General features: G+C 48.5%; 1 protein-coding gene across 3 annotated transcripts in view; it reads left to right on the forward strand.

The window, feature by feature from the left end:
• Positions 1 to 16,101, forward strand: part of LOC119973207 — a 296,257-nt gene that overhangs the window by 36,142 nt on the left and 244,014 nt on the right. The gene's annotated exons all lie outside the window — the stretch shown is intronic.

Raw genomic sequence — 16,101 nt, forward strand, 5'->3', positions numbered from 1 at the left:
AGGGTGGATACGTGGGTTTGAGTAGGGTGATCATTGCTCGGCACAACATCGAGGGCTGAAGGGCCTGTTCTGTGCTGTACTGGTCTATGTTCTATGTTCTACTTGACTGCAAGCTGCTGGAGCTCGGATCTTGAACAGAGCTTTATATCTGGATTTGGGGACCCTTTATGCACTGGCATAGTGCACAAACAGGCCCCACATGACCAGGGTTTTGTGAAGAAGAAGAGATCTGGAAATGTGTCGACTGTGAAAATTATATTTGTGGAAATTGGGTGAAGTAATGCCGTTGTTTGATGAGACTTGGTGCTAAAGCTTTAGAGAAATGAAGATGGAATTTGATTTGAAGAAGTTCAACGTTTTGAAGGATATTGTGGCTGAAATGAATGTGATACGTGCTGAATGGGCTGACTGAGAAATGTGTGAGATATGTCTTTGTATCTGCTATGTGTAATTTATCGGTCATATTATTGCAATTTTCCTGTTAATTCATGTTTAATTTACGTTGATTTGGTGTGATTGCTAATATAAAAGTGAAGTTTTGTATATTGGTCTTAGTTGGGTTGTTCGTAGTTTGTTTCCACAAGGGTCATAACAGTATTTCCATGACGTTGCTGCTCTTATCCTTCTCCATGGGGGTTGCAGAGGAGGGAGGCACAACTTTCGAGACATAACATCTCACCCATTGCTGCAAAGCAAAATGACTGAAGAAGAGAACAATATCCCTAGAATCCCAGCGCTAAGGGGAAATTGACTAATTCTTACAGCACAATTTAACCTCAGGCAGCCGTCCTATACCTTAGAGATGACCTAGAGGCAGCTTGGGGCCTGTCGTGAAGGTGAGTGAGTGCCTTTAAATTTGCTTACCTTTCACCGGGAGCAGGGTTTGAGGGAATATCAGGTAAGCTCTTCCTTTCTTTTTCTTTTTCTTGTTTTTTTAAAATCTAGAGGTGATGTCAGGGAAGGCAGTACAATGCTTCTCCTGCAGAATGTTTGAGGTGAGGGACGCCGTCAGTGTCCCTGCTGATTTCATCTGTGGGAAGTGCACCCAACTCCAGCTCCTCAAAAACCGTGTTAGGGACCTGGAGCTTGAACTGGATGAACTTCGGATCATTCGGGAGGCAGAGGGGGGTCATAGATAGGAGCTTCAGGGAAGTAGTTACACCAAAGACTGGAGATAGATGTGTAACTGTAAGAGGGACTGGGAAGAAGCAGTCTGTGCAGGGACCCTAAGCCATGGGGTACGGGCCTCTGGCACGGAGTCTGTCCCTGTTGCTCAGAAGGGAAGGGGGGAAAGGAGTAGAACATTAGTAATTGGGGACTCAATAGTCAGGGGCACAGATAGGAGATTTTGTGAGAGCGAGAGAGACTCACGTTTGGTATGTTGCCTCCCAGGTGCAAGGGTACGTGATGTCTCGGATCGTGTTTTCCGGGTCCTTAAGGGGGAGGGGGAGCAGCCCCAAGTCGTAGTCCACATTGGCACTAACGACATAGGTAGGAAAGGGGACAAGGATGTCAGGCAGGCCTTTAGGGAGCTAGGATGGAAGCTCAGAGCGAGAACAAACAGAGTTGTTATCTCTGGGTTGTTGCCCGTGCCACGTGATAGTGAGATGAGGAATAGGGAGAGAGAGCAATTAAACACGTGGCTACAGGGATGGTGCAGGCAGGAGGGATTCAGATTTCTGGATAACTGGGGCTCTTTCTGGGGAAGGTGGGACCTCTATAGACAGGATGGTCTACATCTGAACCTGAGGGGCACCAATATCCTGGGGGGGAGATTTGTTAGTGCTCTTTGGGGGGGTTTAAACTAATTCAGCAGGGGCATGGGAACCTGGATTGTAGTTTTGGGGTACGGGAGATTGAGAGTATAGAGGTCAGGAGCACAGATTTGACTTCGCAGGAGGGTGCCAGTGTTCAGGTAGGTGGTTTGAAGTGTGTCTACTTCAATGCCAGGAGTATACGAAATAAGGTAGGGGAACTGGCAGCATGGGTTGGTACCTGGGACTTTGATGTTGTGGCCATTTCAGAGACATGGATAGAGCAGTGACAGGAATGGTTGTTGCAGGTTCCGGGGTTTAGGTGTTTTAGTAAGGTCAGAGAAGGGGGCAAAAGAGGGGGAGGTGTGGCGCTGCTTGTCAAGGACAGTATTACAGTGGCGGAAAGGATGCTAGATGGGGACTCTTCTTCCGAGGTAATATGGGCTGAGGTTAGAAACAGGAAAGGAGAGGTCACCCTGTTGGGAGTTTTCTATAGGCCACCTAATAGTTCTCGGGATGTAGAGGAAAGGATGGCGAAGATGATTCTGGAAAAGAGCGAAAGTAACAGGGTAGTTGTTATGGGAGACTTTAACTTTCCAAATATTGACTGGAAATGATATAGTTCGAGTACATTAGATGGGTCGTTCTTTGTACAATGTGTGCAGGAGGGTTTCCTGACACAATATGTTGACAGGCCAACAAGAGGCGAGGCCACATTGGATTTGGTTTTGGGTAATGAACCAGGCCAGGTGTTAGATCTGGAGGTAGGTGAGCACTTTGGAAACAGTGACCACAATCCGGTGACCTTTACGTTAGTGATGGAAAGGGATAAGTATACCCCGCAGGGCAAGAGTTATAGCTGGGGGAAGGGCAATTATGATGCCATTAGACATGACTTAGGATGTGTAGGTTGGAGGAGTAGGCTGCAAGGGTTGGGCACACTGGATATGTGGAGCTTGTTCAAGGAACAGCTATTGCATGTTCTTGATAAGTACGTACCAGTCAGGCAGGGAGGAAGGGGTCGAGCGAGGGAACCGTAGTTTACCAAAGAAGTGGAATCTCTTGTTAAGAGGAAGAAGGAGGCCTATGTGAAGATGAGGCGTGAAGTTTCAGTTGGGGCGCTTGATAGTTACAAGGAAGCGAGGTAGGATCTAAAGAGAGAGCTAAGACGAGCAAGGAGGGGACATGAGAAGTCTTTGGCAGGTAGGATCAAGGAAAACCCAAAAGCTTTCTATAGGTATGTCAGGAATAAAAGAATGACTCGGGTAAGAGTAGGGCCAGTCAAGGACAGTGGTGGGAAGTTGTGTGTGGAGGCTGAGGAGATAAGCGAGATACTAAATGAATACTTTTCGTCAGTATTCACTCAGGAAAAAGATAATATTGTGGAGGAGAATGCTGAGACCCAGGCTATGAGAATAGATGGCATTGAGGTGCGTAGGGAAGAAGTGTTGGCAATTCTGGACAAGGTGAAAATAGATAAGTCCCCGGGGCCTGATGGGATTTATCCTAGGATTCTCTGGGAAGCCAGGGAAGAGATTGCTGAGCCTTTGGCTTTGATTTTTAGGTCATCATTGGCTACAGGAATAGTGCCAAAGGACTGGAGGATAGCAAATGTGGTCCCTTTGTTCAAGAAGGGGAGTAGCGATAACCCCGGTAACTATAGGCCAGTGAGCCTAATGTCTGTGGTGGGTAAAGTCTTGGAGAGGATTATAAAAGATACAATTTATAATCATCTAGATAGGAATAATATGATTAGGGATGGTCAGCATGGTTTTGTGAAGGGTAGGTCATGCCTCACAAACCTTATCGAGTTCTTTGAGAAGGTGACTGAACAGGTAGACGAGGGTAGAGCAGTTGATGTGGTGTATTGGATTTCAGTAAAGCGTTTGATAAGGGTCCCCACGGTCGGCTATTGCAGAAAATACAGAGGCTGGGGATTGAGGGTGATTTAGAGATGTGGATCAGAAATTGGCTAGTTGAAAGAAGACAGAGAGTGGTAATTGATGGGAAATGTTCAGAATGGAGTTCAGTTACGAGTGGCGTACCACAAGGATCTGTTCTGGGGCCGTTGCTGTTTGTCATTTTTATAAATGACCTAGAGGAGGGCGCAGAAGGATGGGTGAGTAAATTTGCAGACGACACTAAAGCCGGTGGAGTTGTAGACAGTGCGGAAGGATGTTGCAGGTTACAGAGGGACATCGATAAGCTGCAGAGCTGGGCTGAGAGGTGGCAAATGGAGTTTAATGTGGAGAAGTGTGAGGTGATTCACTTTGGAAAGAATAACAGAAATACGGAATATTTGGCTAATGGTAAAATTCTTGGTAGTGTGGATGAGCAGAGGGCTCTCGGTGTCCATGTACATAGATCCCTGAAAGTTGCCACCCAGGTTGATAGGGTTGTGAAGAAGGCCTATGGTGTGTTGGCCTTTATTGGTAGAGGGATTGAGTTCCGGAGCCATGAGGTCATGTTGCAGTTGTACAAAACTCTAGTACGGCCGCATTTGGAGTATTGCGCACAGTTCTGGTCGCCTCATTATAGGAAGGACGTGGAAGCTTTGGAACGGGTGCAGAGGAGATTTACCAGGATGTTGCCTGGTATGGAGGGAAAATCTTATGAGGAAAGGCTGATGGACTTGAGGTTGTTTTCGTTAGAGAGAAGAAGGTTAAGAGGTGACTTAATAGAGGCATACAAAATGATCAGAGGGTTAGATAGGGTGGACAGCGAGAGCCTTCTCCCGCGGATGGAGGTGGCTAGCACGAGGGGACATAGCCTTAAATTGAGGGGTAATAGATATAGGACAGAGGTCAGAGGTGGGTTTTTGACGCAAAGAGTGGTGAGGCCGTGGAATGCCCTACCTGCAACAGTAGTGAACTCGCCAACATTGAGGGCATTTAAAAGTTTATTGGATGAGGGCATAGTGTAGGTTAGATGGCCTTTAGTTTTTTTCCATGTCGGTGCAACATCGAGGGCCGAAGGGCCTGTACTGCGCTGTATCGTTCTATGTTCTAAAGATAAAGAGGTCAGTGAATAGCTCTAGAACGGGTGCAACTACGTTTTCTATAGGTTTTTTGGTGATATTTAATGAAATATTTACGTGGGGCTTTGGGGCATACAATCAAGATTTGCCCCAGGCATCACCAGACCTCTGCACGCCACTGCCCTCCACCCAACATTGGTTCCTCAAGCAAAAACCCTAAATCCTCCCAGAACAACATCCGTGGCCCAAATGCCATATTTTTCCATGTTTTATTACACTGGTCACCAGCCCCATTGTGGTCTTGCTCGAGCGCAACAATCATGCCCATTGTGTAATGTCAAGAAGGAATTAGATGAAATTATTGGAGCTAAAAGGATCCAGGGATATGGGGGGGGGGGGGGGGGGGTCAACTTTGATCAACCATGATTACAATGAATGGTGGAGCAGATTTGAAGGTCCAGATGGCATCATTCTGCTTCTATTTTCTACACATGTTTCTATGTCACACCACATCGGAAGGAATTGGGTGACCACCAGGCCAACAAGAATATCAGGTACTAGTTCATCAGTCCCCTGGGGTCCCGCTCGCACATTGGTATTCTAACTTGGAGGCTGATGAGGGCACTGGCTCCTCCCGGGAGTGCGGACAGAACCAATCTTCTGGCATCACAAGCAGCCTAATCACTTTTTTTCCAAAATGAATTTTTGGCAAAAAACAGTTAATTTTGATGGGAGACGCTCTGAAAAGCAACGGCAAACTACTCAAACTAATTTGGGAGGGGCAGGGAACATAGACTGTAAAGAACAAAGAACAATACAGTACAGGATGGGGAGGAAAGAGAGGAAGAGATATAGTAATAGGGGAATCTGTATAGCCAGGGAATGGATACTGTGGTCATCAATGAGACTTCAGGATGGTGTGTTGCCTCCCAAGGTCCGGGATATCACTCAACGGCTACAAGGCATCTTGGAGGGGGAGTGTGATAAGGCAGAAGTTATGCTACACGTTGGTACCACTGACATAGGTAGAAAGAGGGATGAGATCTTGCATCGAGAATTCAGGGAGCTAGGTAGTAGACTTAAAAGCAGGATCTCTTGGGTTGTAATCTCTGGATTACTACTGCTGCCTCGTGCCAGTGAATACAGAAATAGGAGAATAGTGCAGATGAATGCTGATGTGTTATCTGTGTTGGTCTAACATCGACTGCAACTGGATGCAGTAAAACGAGAAACAAGCTTCCGACACAGGAGATGGTCCAACACTGTTTTATTGAACCTGTTGATTGCTGTACATAATCTGTTGTGGGTTGACACTCTATTAACCCAACTGATAATCTCTGACTGGCTTGACCAGACTAGCTCTCTATCACATGATGATGATGTTCATTGGCCTGTGCACTGCGACTATCTCCCTAGCCGTGTCCTGTGAGAGAGGGAGAGTCTTAATGCCCTGTGGGCTTTATAGTGGTATCCTGTCTGGTGATTGGCTGTTCTGTGTCGTGTGTGTTCATTGATTATCCTGTGTGTCAATCACTGCCTGTCTGCATCTCATGATATACATGAGTGGATATTATGACAAATGCGTGGCCCAAGAGTTGGTGCAGGAGGGAGGTTTTAGATTCCTGGATCACGGGGGGCCGTACTGGGGAAGGTGGGACATGTGCAAGTGGAATGATCTACATCTGAACCAGAGTGGGACTAACATCCTTACCGGCAAGTTTGCTAGTGCGATTGGGAGGAGTTTAAACTAATTTGGGAGGGGCAGGGAACATAGACTGTAAAGAACAAAGAACAATACAGCACAGGAACAGGCTCTTCGGCTCTCCAAGCCTGTACTGGTCATGATACCATCCTTGGCCAAAACCCTCAGCACTTCCTTGTGCCGTATCCTCTACGCCCATCCTATCCATGTGTTTGTCGAGATGTCTTTTGAACGCCGTTAATGTATCTGCTTCCACAACCTGTCAATGCATTCCAGGCACTCACCACCCTCTGTAAATAAACCTGCCTCACACATCTCCTCTAAACTTTGCCCCGTGGACCTTAAACCTATGCCCGCTGGTGACTGACCCTTTCACCTTGGGAAAGAGTGCCTGCCCATCCACTCTATCCACCTGCCCATCCACTCTATCCATGTCCCACATAATCTACTCCGTCATGCCAATGAAAACAGTCCAAGTCTATTCAGCCTCTCCTCATAACTAACACCCTCCAGACCAGACAACATCCTGGTAAACCTCCTCTACACCCTCTCAAAAGCCTCTACATCGTTCTGGTAGTGTGGCAACCAGAATTGTGCGCAATATTCCAAGTGCAGCCTTACCAAGGTTCTATACAACTGTAGCATGACTTTCCAATTTTTATACTCTATGTGCCGCCCAATGTTGGCAAGCATTCCATCTGCTTTCTTAACTAGCTTGTCCACTTGTGTTACCACTTTCAAAGATCTGTGGACATGCAAGCCCAGATCTCTCTGACTTTCTATGTTCCTAAATGTTTTGCTATTTATGGTATATTTCACTTCTATGTTACCAAAATGCATTACCTTACATTTGTCCGGATTAAATTGCATTAGTACTTTCTCTGCCCAGGTCAGCAGAATAGAGACCAGCATAGCACGATAAAACAATCAAGTCAGAGAGAATACAGCTTTTTAAATTTCAAGGAAGTAAGACAAGGCTGGATGTTCTCTACATTAATGTAAGAAGTATTACAGTTAACACGGGTGAGTTAAGGGCAGGGATTTACACATGTAATTGTGATATAGTAGCCATCACAGAGACGTAGGCAGCATGGTAGCACAGTGGTTAGCACTGTTGCTTCACAGCGCCTGGGTTCCAAGTTTGGTTCCCACTTGGGTCACTGTCTGTGTGGAGTCTGCACGTTCTCCCCGTGTCTGCGTGCGTTTCCTCCAGGTGCTGCGGTTTCCTCCCACAAAGTGCCGAAAAACATGCTGTTGGGTCAATTGGACAGTCTGAATTCACCCTCCGTGTACCCGAACAGGTGCCAGAGTGTGGAGACTAGGGGATTTTCACAGTACCTTCATTGTGGTGTTAATGTAAACCTACTTGTGACAATAATAAAGACTTATTATTATTAGTTGAGGGAGGGGCAGGATTGGCAGCTCAAATCTCGGGATATAGAATCTCCAGGTGAGACATAGAAGGAGGTAAAAGAGGAGGAGGCGTTGCATTACTAGTTAACGGGCGGTATTCTCTGTTGGCCGCCACCAAATCCGCGCCACGAAATTGGGCGGAGAATAGGTTCCAACGAGAAAAATTGCCGCGGCCGCCGATCTGACCCAAAATTGCAATTCTCCGTCAGCTTGACAGCGGTGTCAATGCGTACTGGAGCGCACATGCAGTAAACATCGTTTGCATATCATTAGCGGGCCTGACCCGGTATTCTCTGTGGCCTCTGTGATTCTCTGCCTCCGATGGGCCAAGTTCCCAATGGCAATGATGACTTATGCTTTTAAAAATCGTGAAACCAACGTTGTGGCTGATGAGAGACAGAGAGAGGAGGTAGGACACAGAGAGTAGCGACAGTGGGTGCTGGGCCGGCTGGGGTGGGAGGGGGGTAATGGAGGGAACACACAGAATGGCTGGTGTGACCCCTCCCCCATGGGAATGGGCCGGTGCCCAGGCACGGACCGCCATTACCCCGGACGGCACACCCCACTGACCGCCCACCTAGGCTCCTGGTTCTGCAGAGTGACACCGGCTATCTGGATGCCCCTACCCCACACCCCACCCTCGGCCCAGCTGCCACCTGCCGGTGGCCCATCCAGGGCAATTTCCACTGTAGCCCATATGGGGGCCGCGGTACATTCCCTGGTGAGAGCAATGCCAGCCAACAGTACCCCTGGCATCTAGGACGGATCCCCACAGTGCCAGCCACCGACAGGGCCAGGGCTGCGGGGATGGTGGGAGTGGACATGTAGGGGCAGAGCCCGGGTACCAACCATGGCCACCATGTCGCCCATTGGACCTGGTTGGGCAGGGGGGGTGCACATGCTAAAATATAGGCCTTTCACCCCCTGCAGACAATGGATATTTGAATGCAACCAATAATGGTGGCCTTCCTCCTAGTCGCTGCAGCCCTAAGGGATTCACTGAGGCTGCACGAGCTGGAGCTGCTCGTGGAGGAGGAAGCTGTATCAGTGGAGCGGGCAGCAGAGGAACAGGTGGCAGCCGCCCAGGATGGAGAGCGAGCCGCTCCAAAGGCCGAGGAGGAGGAAGTGCCAAGGAGGCGCTGCATGAGGCCTTATATGTACTGGCACCTCCTGTCATTTGAGAATTTGCTGGACCGGGCATGCCAAAGACTCCGGCTGAGCAGATGATGGCACACCTGGCACCTCAGGGGAATGAGGGAGGACACTTGCTCCCGGTGGCCGTCAAGGTGACGGTTGCCCTAAACCTTTACGCGACGAGATCCTTCCAGGTGTCTAGTGGCAACCTGTCGGGGTCTCACAGCATCTGTGGCATCACGGTGGCCCTACATGTTCAGGTGGCTCAATACATCCATTTCTGCCCGGGCGGTGGAGTTCGCTGCCATCACCAACATGCCCGGGTCCAGGGGATGATCGAGTGGTGCTTCAGCCTCTTGAAGATTTGGTTCAGGTGCCTGGACCGCTCCGGTGGTAACCCCTTCCCTCATGCCACATCGGCCAGCGCTGAGCAATGCTACCAATGTTCCCAGCCATGGCCTGCACTGACTGGGCCATGCTCAGGAGCGCCGCTGCGATGTCCATAATGCCCAGACCTCGGACATGCTGATCCACAGCCGAAACCATCACTTCCAAAGCCTCCACTGCGGATGCCACCCGTGCGGTGTTGGCCTGCTTGGCACACGCTGTCTGCATCACCTCCTGCTCCTGCAGGCAGTTGGACACTCCAACTTCACCTGCAGGTGCTGGATGCTCAACAACAATCCCTATTATAGTCCCTAGCTCTGCGACTGTCCATTCCAGTAGTCTGAAACCTGGCTAGTTCCTGGGGCCAGCCTGCCCTCTGGCTGTCTGCCCGCTCGGGAGTTCCTACCACCACCTGCTGTACCGGAGCATGTGTGTACTGCGCACCAGGTGGTGTCCCAGGAGTCTCTTCACTAAAGAGGCCGGCCGCGGGAGTATCTCTGGGATGGTGGAGGATGTTGAAGACAGTTGTGACAGAAAATCACTGTCATCCTCCAACCCGAGCTCCCGGGTCTAATGAATCTTGGGTGGAGGGCTGGTGTCCGAACTGATCTCATCGCTGCTCAGCTTTTGCTGTAGCACTGGCTGGGTTGCCAGATGGAGCTGCCCCATCACCAGCAGGTCCTGTAAGATACAAGATGGATGATTAGACCGTGGGTCGGGAGGAAGTGGGGTGAGCATGTGGGTGGGGGCTGGCGCGGTCGAGGTGGTGTCGGGTGAGGTTGGGAGTGAGGATGGTTGACACAAGTGGCATGGGGAACCGCAACTTCCTCACCTGCGGCCGAACTCCACCTCAGCGACCTCCTTTTTTACTGGGCCGCCAAACATGTCCAGGGCCCTCTGCTCTGCCATAGTGAGGGTTCGCAGGTCCGGTGGTTTCCCACCTGTCTACTCCCGCTCCCGGCAGGTGTGCGCGGCCTTCTCGGATGGGGGGTGGGGGGACATAAAACAACAGCGTTAGACAGTCTGACACATGCAGCCTGGGGAATGGGCAGCTGGTGGCCTCAGTGACCAGGGCACCCGGCCATGGCAGCCAGTATGGGTGCCAGCACGTGGTGCAGGGTGGGGGTTCGGCTACCCTCCTAGTGGGGGGAAGGGGGTGTCGGGTTATGGGTGTGTGAGAAGGGGGTTGGTGCCAAGGGCACAGTGCTCCCTACTCACCCTGGCTATCCTGAGAAAGTTGTGCCGTTTTTTACGGCAATGCTGGCCAGTCCGGATGGTGTTGCCCACGGTGCTGACCGCCGAAGCCATCTGCGCCCAGGCACGACGAACAGCGGCTGCTGGCAGCCTCCTTCCCAGGCCAGGGTATAGGGTCAACGTCCTCTCCTCCACAGCGTCCAAGAGGGTCTTGATCTCTGTTTCTGCAAACCTTGATGTCGGTCCCCTTAGCCATTCTGTTGTCTAGGATGGAGTGTTTGGGGTGCGAAGTGTGTATATGTGGCTGCAACCTATCAGCCCCTGAGTGTCAATCGCAAAACCGGCGAGTCCAGCACCGTTTCTTATTAGAATGGATTGTGTTCCATGTGGCACCGGTGCTAGCTCCTTAACAGTAGCGGAATCAGTCCAGGTATGGCGGCAGTTTTGCTGTCGTGAATGTCCATAAATTCCGTGTTGGCGTCAACCCTTAGTTTCAGAAACGGAGAATCCCACTCAAGGAGTCCGTTACTGCAGTAAGGACAGATCGAATCTTGGGGGGGTCATTAACTGAAGCTTTGTGGGTAGTGCTTAGGAATTTAAAAAGCCACATTGTATGTATTATGGACCCCCAGATAGTCAGCAGGAAATTGAGGAGCACAGATGTGTGCAATTCACAGAGGTGTGTAAAAATAATACGGTAATTATATCAGGTGATTTCAAACTTGCCCAACATTAATTGGGATAGTCATCATGTTAAGGGCTTAGATGGAGCAGAGTTCTTAAAATGTACACAGGAGAACCTTTTACCTCAGTGTGTAGAGGGTCCAACAAGGGATGGCACAGTGCTGGACCTATTTCTGGGGACTGAAACCAGACTGGTGGTTGAGATGTTGGTGGGGAGTGGGGGGGGGGGGGGGGGGGACATTTTAGTGATAGTGACCACAATACCACGTTGACACATTGATTGACACTGTTGCTTCACAGTGCCAGGGTTCGATTCCCTGTCTGTGCGGAGTCTGTACATTCTCCCCGTGTATGTGTTGGTTTCCTCCGGGTGCTCCGGTTTCCTCCCACAGGTCCTGAAAGACATGCTGTTAGGTGAATTGGACATTCTGAATTCTCCCTCTGTGTAGCCGAACAGGCGCCGGAATGTGGCAACTAAGGGCTTTTCACAGTAACTTCATTGCAGTGTTAATGTAAGCCTACTTGTGACAATAAAGATTATTATTACAACATGGTACAACTTAAGCTTGTTATGAACAAAGAAATTGAGACACAAGTTGCAAAAAAAGGTTTTGGATTGGGGGAGATCGGATTTTAGTAAAATAAGGCAGGATCTGGCCAAGGTAGACTGGGAAGAATTACTTGTGGGAAATTTACGCGGGGGACGTTCAAAAATGAAATGGAGAGGGTACAGGCCCAACATCATCTCTCTTGGGTGATAGAAAAGAGTAACAAACCCAGAGAACCATGGATGACCAGAGACATTCAGTTTACGATGAGAAGGAAAAGAGAGGCTTTTAGCAAGGGGAGCAAATCAGCAGAGGCATTAGTGGAGTATAGAAAGTGCAGGATGGAGCTTAAGAAAGCAATGTGGAAAGTAAAGAGGGGATTGATGTACCATCAATTGGACTCAAGACACGATGAAGATCCAAACTGTGGCTTTAATCAGCTAGTTGTTAGCCCGGTGGTTGACTACAGAGAAAGACCGACCACCGGGAACTAGGTATGTCAGGAATAAAAGAATGACTAGGGTAAGAGTAGGGCCAGTCAAGGACAGTGGTGGGAAGTTGTGTATGGAGGCTGAGGAGATAAGCGAGATACTAAATGAATACTTTTCGTCAGTATTCACTCAGGAAAAAGATAATGTTGTGGAGGAGAATGCTGAGACCCAGGCTATTAGAATAGATGGCATTGAGGTGCGTAGGGAAGAAGTGTTGGCAATTCTGGACAAGGTGAAAATAGATAAGTCCCCGGGGCCTGATGGGATTTATCCTAGGATTCTCTGGGAAGCCAGGGAAGAGATTGCTGAGCCTTTGGCTTTGATTTTTATGTCATCATTGGCTACAGGAATAGTGCCAGAGGACTGGAGGATAGCAAATGTGGTCCCTTTGTTCAAGAAGGGGAGTAGAGATAACCCCGGTAACTATAGGCCTCACGTCTGTTGTGGGTAAAGTCTTGGAGAGGATTATAAGAGATACGATTTATAATCATCTAGATAGGAATAATATGATTAGGGATAGTCAGCATGGTTTTGTGAAGGGTAGGTCATGCCTCACAAACCTTATCGAGTTCTTTGAGAAGGTGACTGAACAGGTAGACGAGGGTAGAGCAGTTGATGTGGTGTATATGGATTTCAGTAAAGCGTTTGATAAGGTTCCCCACGGTCGTCTATTGCAGAAAATACGGAGGCTGGGGATTGAGGGTGATTTAGAGATGTGGATCAGAAATTGGCTAGTTGAAAGAAGACAGAGGGTGGTGGTTGATGGCAAATGTTCAGAATGGAGTTCAGTTACGAACTGGCGTACCACAAGGATCTGTTCTGGGGCCGTTGCTGTTTGTCATTTTTATAAATGACCTAGAGGAGGGCACAGAAGGTTGGTTGAGTAAATTTGCAGACGACACTAAAGTCGGTGGAGTTGTAGACAGTGTGGAAGGATGTTGCAGGTTACAGAGGGACATCGATAAGCTGCAGAGCTGGGCTGAGAGGTGGCAAATGGAGTTTAATGTAGAGAAGTGTGAGGTGATTCACTTTGGAAAGAATAACAGGAATGCGGAATATTTGGCTAATGGTAAAATTCTTAGCAGTGTGGATGAGCAGAGGGATCTCGGTGTCCATGTACATAGATTCCTGAAAGTTGCCACCCAGGTTGATAGGGTTGTGAAGAAGGCCTATGGTGTGTTGGCCTTTATTGGTAGAGGGATTGAGTTCCGGAGCCATGAGGTCATGTTGCAGCTGTACAAAACTCTGGTACGGCCGCATTTGGAGTATTGCGTACAGTTCTGGTCGCCTCATTATAGGAAGGACGTGGAAGCTTTGGAACGGGTGCAGAGGAGATTTACCAGGATGTTGCCTGGTATGGAGGGAAAATCTTATGAGGAAAGGCTGATGGACTTGAGGTTGTTTTCGTTAGAGAGAAGAAGGTTAAGAGGTGACTTAATAGAGGCATACAAGATGATCAGAGGGTTAGATAGGGTGGACAGCGAGAGCCTTCTCCCGCGGATGGAGGTGGCTAGCACGAGGGGACATAGCCTTAAATTGAGGGGTAATAGATATAGGACGGACGTCAGAGGTAGGTTTTTTACGCAAAGAGTGGTGAGGCCGTGGAATGCCCTACCTGCAACAGCAGTGACCTCGCCAACATTGAGGGCATTTAAAAGTTTATTGGATAAGCATATGGATGATAATGGCATAGTGTAGGTTAGATGGCCTTTAGTTTTTGACTTCCCATGTCGGTGCAACATCGTGGGCCGAAGGGCCTGTACTGCGCTGTATCGTTCTATGTTCTATGTTCTATGTTGACCCCGCCTCGGAGGCGGGGTCAACTTGTCTCTCGACCAATTGGTGAGCAGTCACATGACTAGTCCCAGCCAATCGGACAAGAGGCACATGACCAGTCAGAGCCAATGGGAAACCAATGCTCTGCACCAATGGCAGTGCTCATATCCATACCACCACAGGGATATGAGAAACCTCTGGCTGGTAAAAGTAGGGAAAATCCAAAGTTATCCAAAAGTATATCAATGGGAAAAGGATAACCTGGGAAAGAGAAGGGCCCATTAGAAACCGAGGGTACAAACTGTGGTGGAGCCAAAGGACATTGGTAGGGTGTTGAACATATATTTCACATCTATCTTTACCCAAGAAAATGAGGATATTGGTGTGGAACTCGGGGAGAGAAACGGTGATGTTCTTGAGCAATTGACATAGGGAGTGACAAGGTATTGGAGGTGTTGGTGGGCTTAAAAGTGGACAAATCTCCAGGTCCTGATGAATTGTGTACCAGAATGTTGTGAAATGAAAATCGCTTTTTGTTACAAGTAGGCTTCAAATGAAGTTACTGTGAAAAGCCCGGGAGGCAAGGGAGGAGATTGTAGGGGCTCTGACCCAAATTTTTAATTCTTCTCTGGACACAAAGATGGTGCCAGAGGACTGGAGAACAGCTAATGTGGTTCCAATATTTAAGAAGGGTTGGAGAGATAAGCCAGGGAACTACAGACCAGTCAGTCTCATGTCAGTGGAGGGGGAATTGTTGGAGAATATTCTGAAGGAGATAATCTATCTCCACTTGGAGAGGCAAGGTTTGATCAGGAATAGTCAGCATGGTTTTGTCAGAGGGAGCTCATGATTGAATTTTTGAGGTGGTGACGTGGAATGTAGATGAGGGTAGTGTGGTTGATGTTGTTTGTGTGGGTTTCAGCAAAGCTTTTGACAAGGTCCCACATGTGGGACTTCTAAAGAAGGCAACACTTGGCTCAGCTGTAGGAGATAGAGGGTAATGACAGACGGCTGCTTCAGTGACTGGAAGTCAGTGTGTAGTAGCGTACCAATGGGATCTGTGCTGGGTTCCCTATTATTTGTCATTTATTAAACAACATAAATGACAATGTGGGGAGTAGGATCAGTAAGTTTGCAGAGTGGCTGGGTGGTTTACAGTGAGCTTGGGTTAACAGTGAGTGTCTTGGGTTACAGAAGATATAGACGGGTTGGTCAAGTGGGCAGATAAGTGGCAGATGGAATTTAACCCTGAAAAGTGTGAGGTGATACACTTTGGAAGGAGTCTTTTGACAAGGAAGCATTCATAGAATGGTATGATACAGGGAAGTTCTGAGGAACAAAGAGACCTTGGCATGTTTGTCCATGGATCTCTAAAGGCAGACGGGCAGGTTAATAGGGTGGTGAAAAAGGCATGTGGGACACTTGTCTTTATCAATCAAGGCATAGATTACAAAATCACTTTGGTGAGGCCCCAGCTGGAGTATTGTGTACAATTCTGCTCACTACATTATAGGAAGGATGTGATTGCACTGGAGAGGGTGCAAAGGAGATTCACCAGGATGTTAGACCATAAGACATAGGAGCAGAATTAGGCCACTTGGCCCATCGAGTCTGTTCCGCCATTCAATCATGGCTGATATTTTGCTCATCCCCATTCTCCTGCCTTCTCCCCATAACCCCTGATGCCCTTATTAATCAAGAACCTATCCATCTCTGTCTTAAAGACACTCAGTGAATTGGCCTCTACAGTCTTCTGCGGCAAATAGTTCCACAGATTCACCACCCTCTTGCTGAAGAAATTCCTCCTCATCTCTGTTTTAAAGGATCGTCCCTTTAGTCTGAGATGGTGTACTCTGGTTCTAGTTTTTCCTACAAGTGGAAACATCCTCTCCCTGTCCACTCTATCCAGGCATCGCAGAATCATACAATTTACCATATGCCTTCTTGACTACCTTCTCCACCTGTGTTATGTACCTGTGTACAGGTGGACCTGTACACCTAGATCTCTCTGACTGTCAATACTCTTGAGGGTTCTACCATT

This window comes from Scyliorhinus canicula, chromosome 11 (assembly GCF_902713615.1).
Source record: "Scyliorhinus canicula chromosome 11, sScyCan1.1, whole genome shotgun sequence".
Lineage (NCBI taxonomy): Eukaryota > Metazoa > Chordata > Chondrichthyes > Carcharhiniformes > Scyliorhinidae > Scyliorhinus > Scyliorhinus canicula.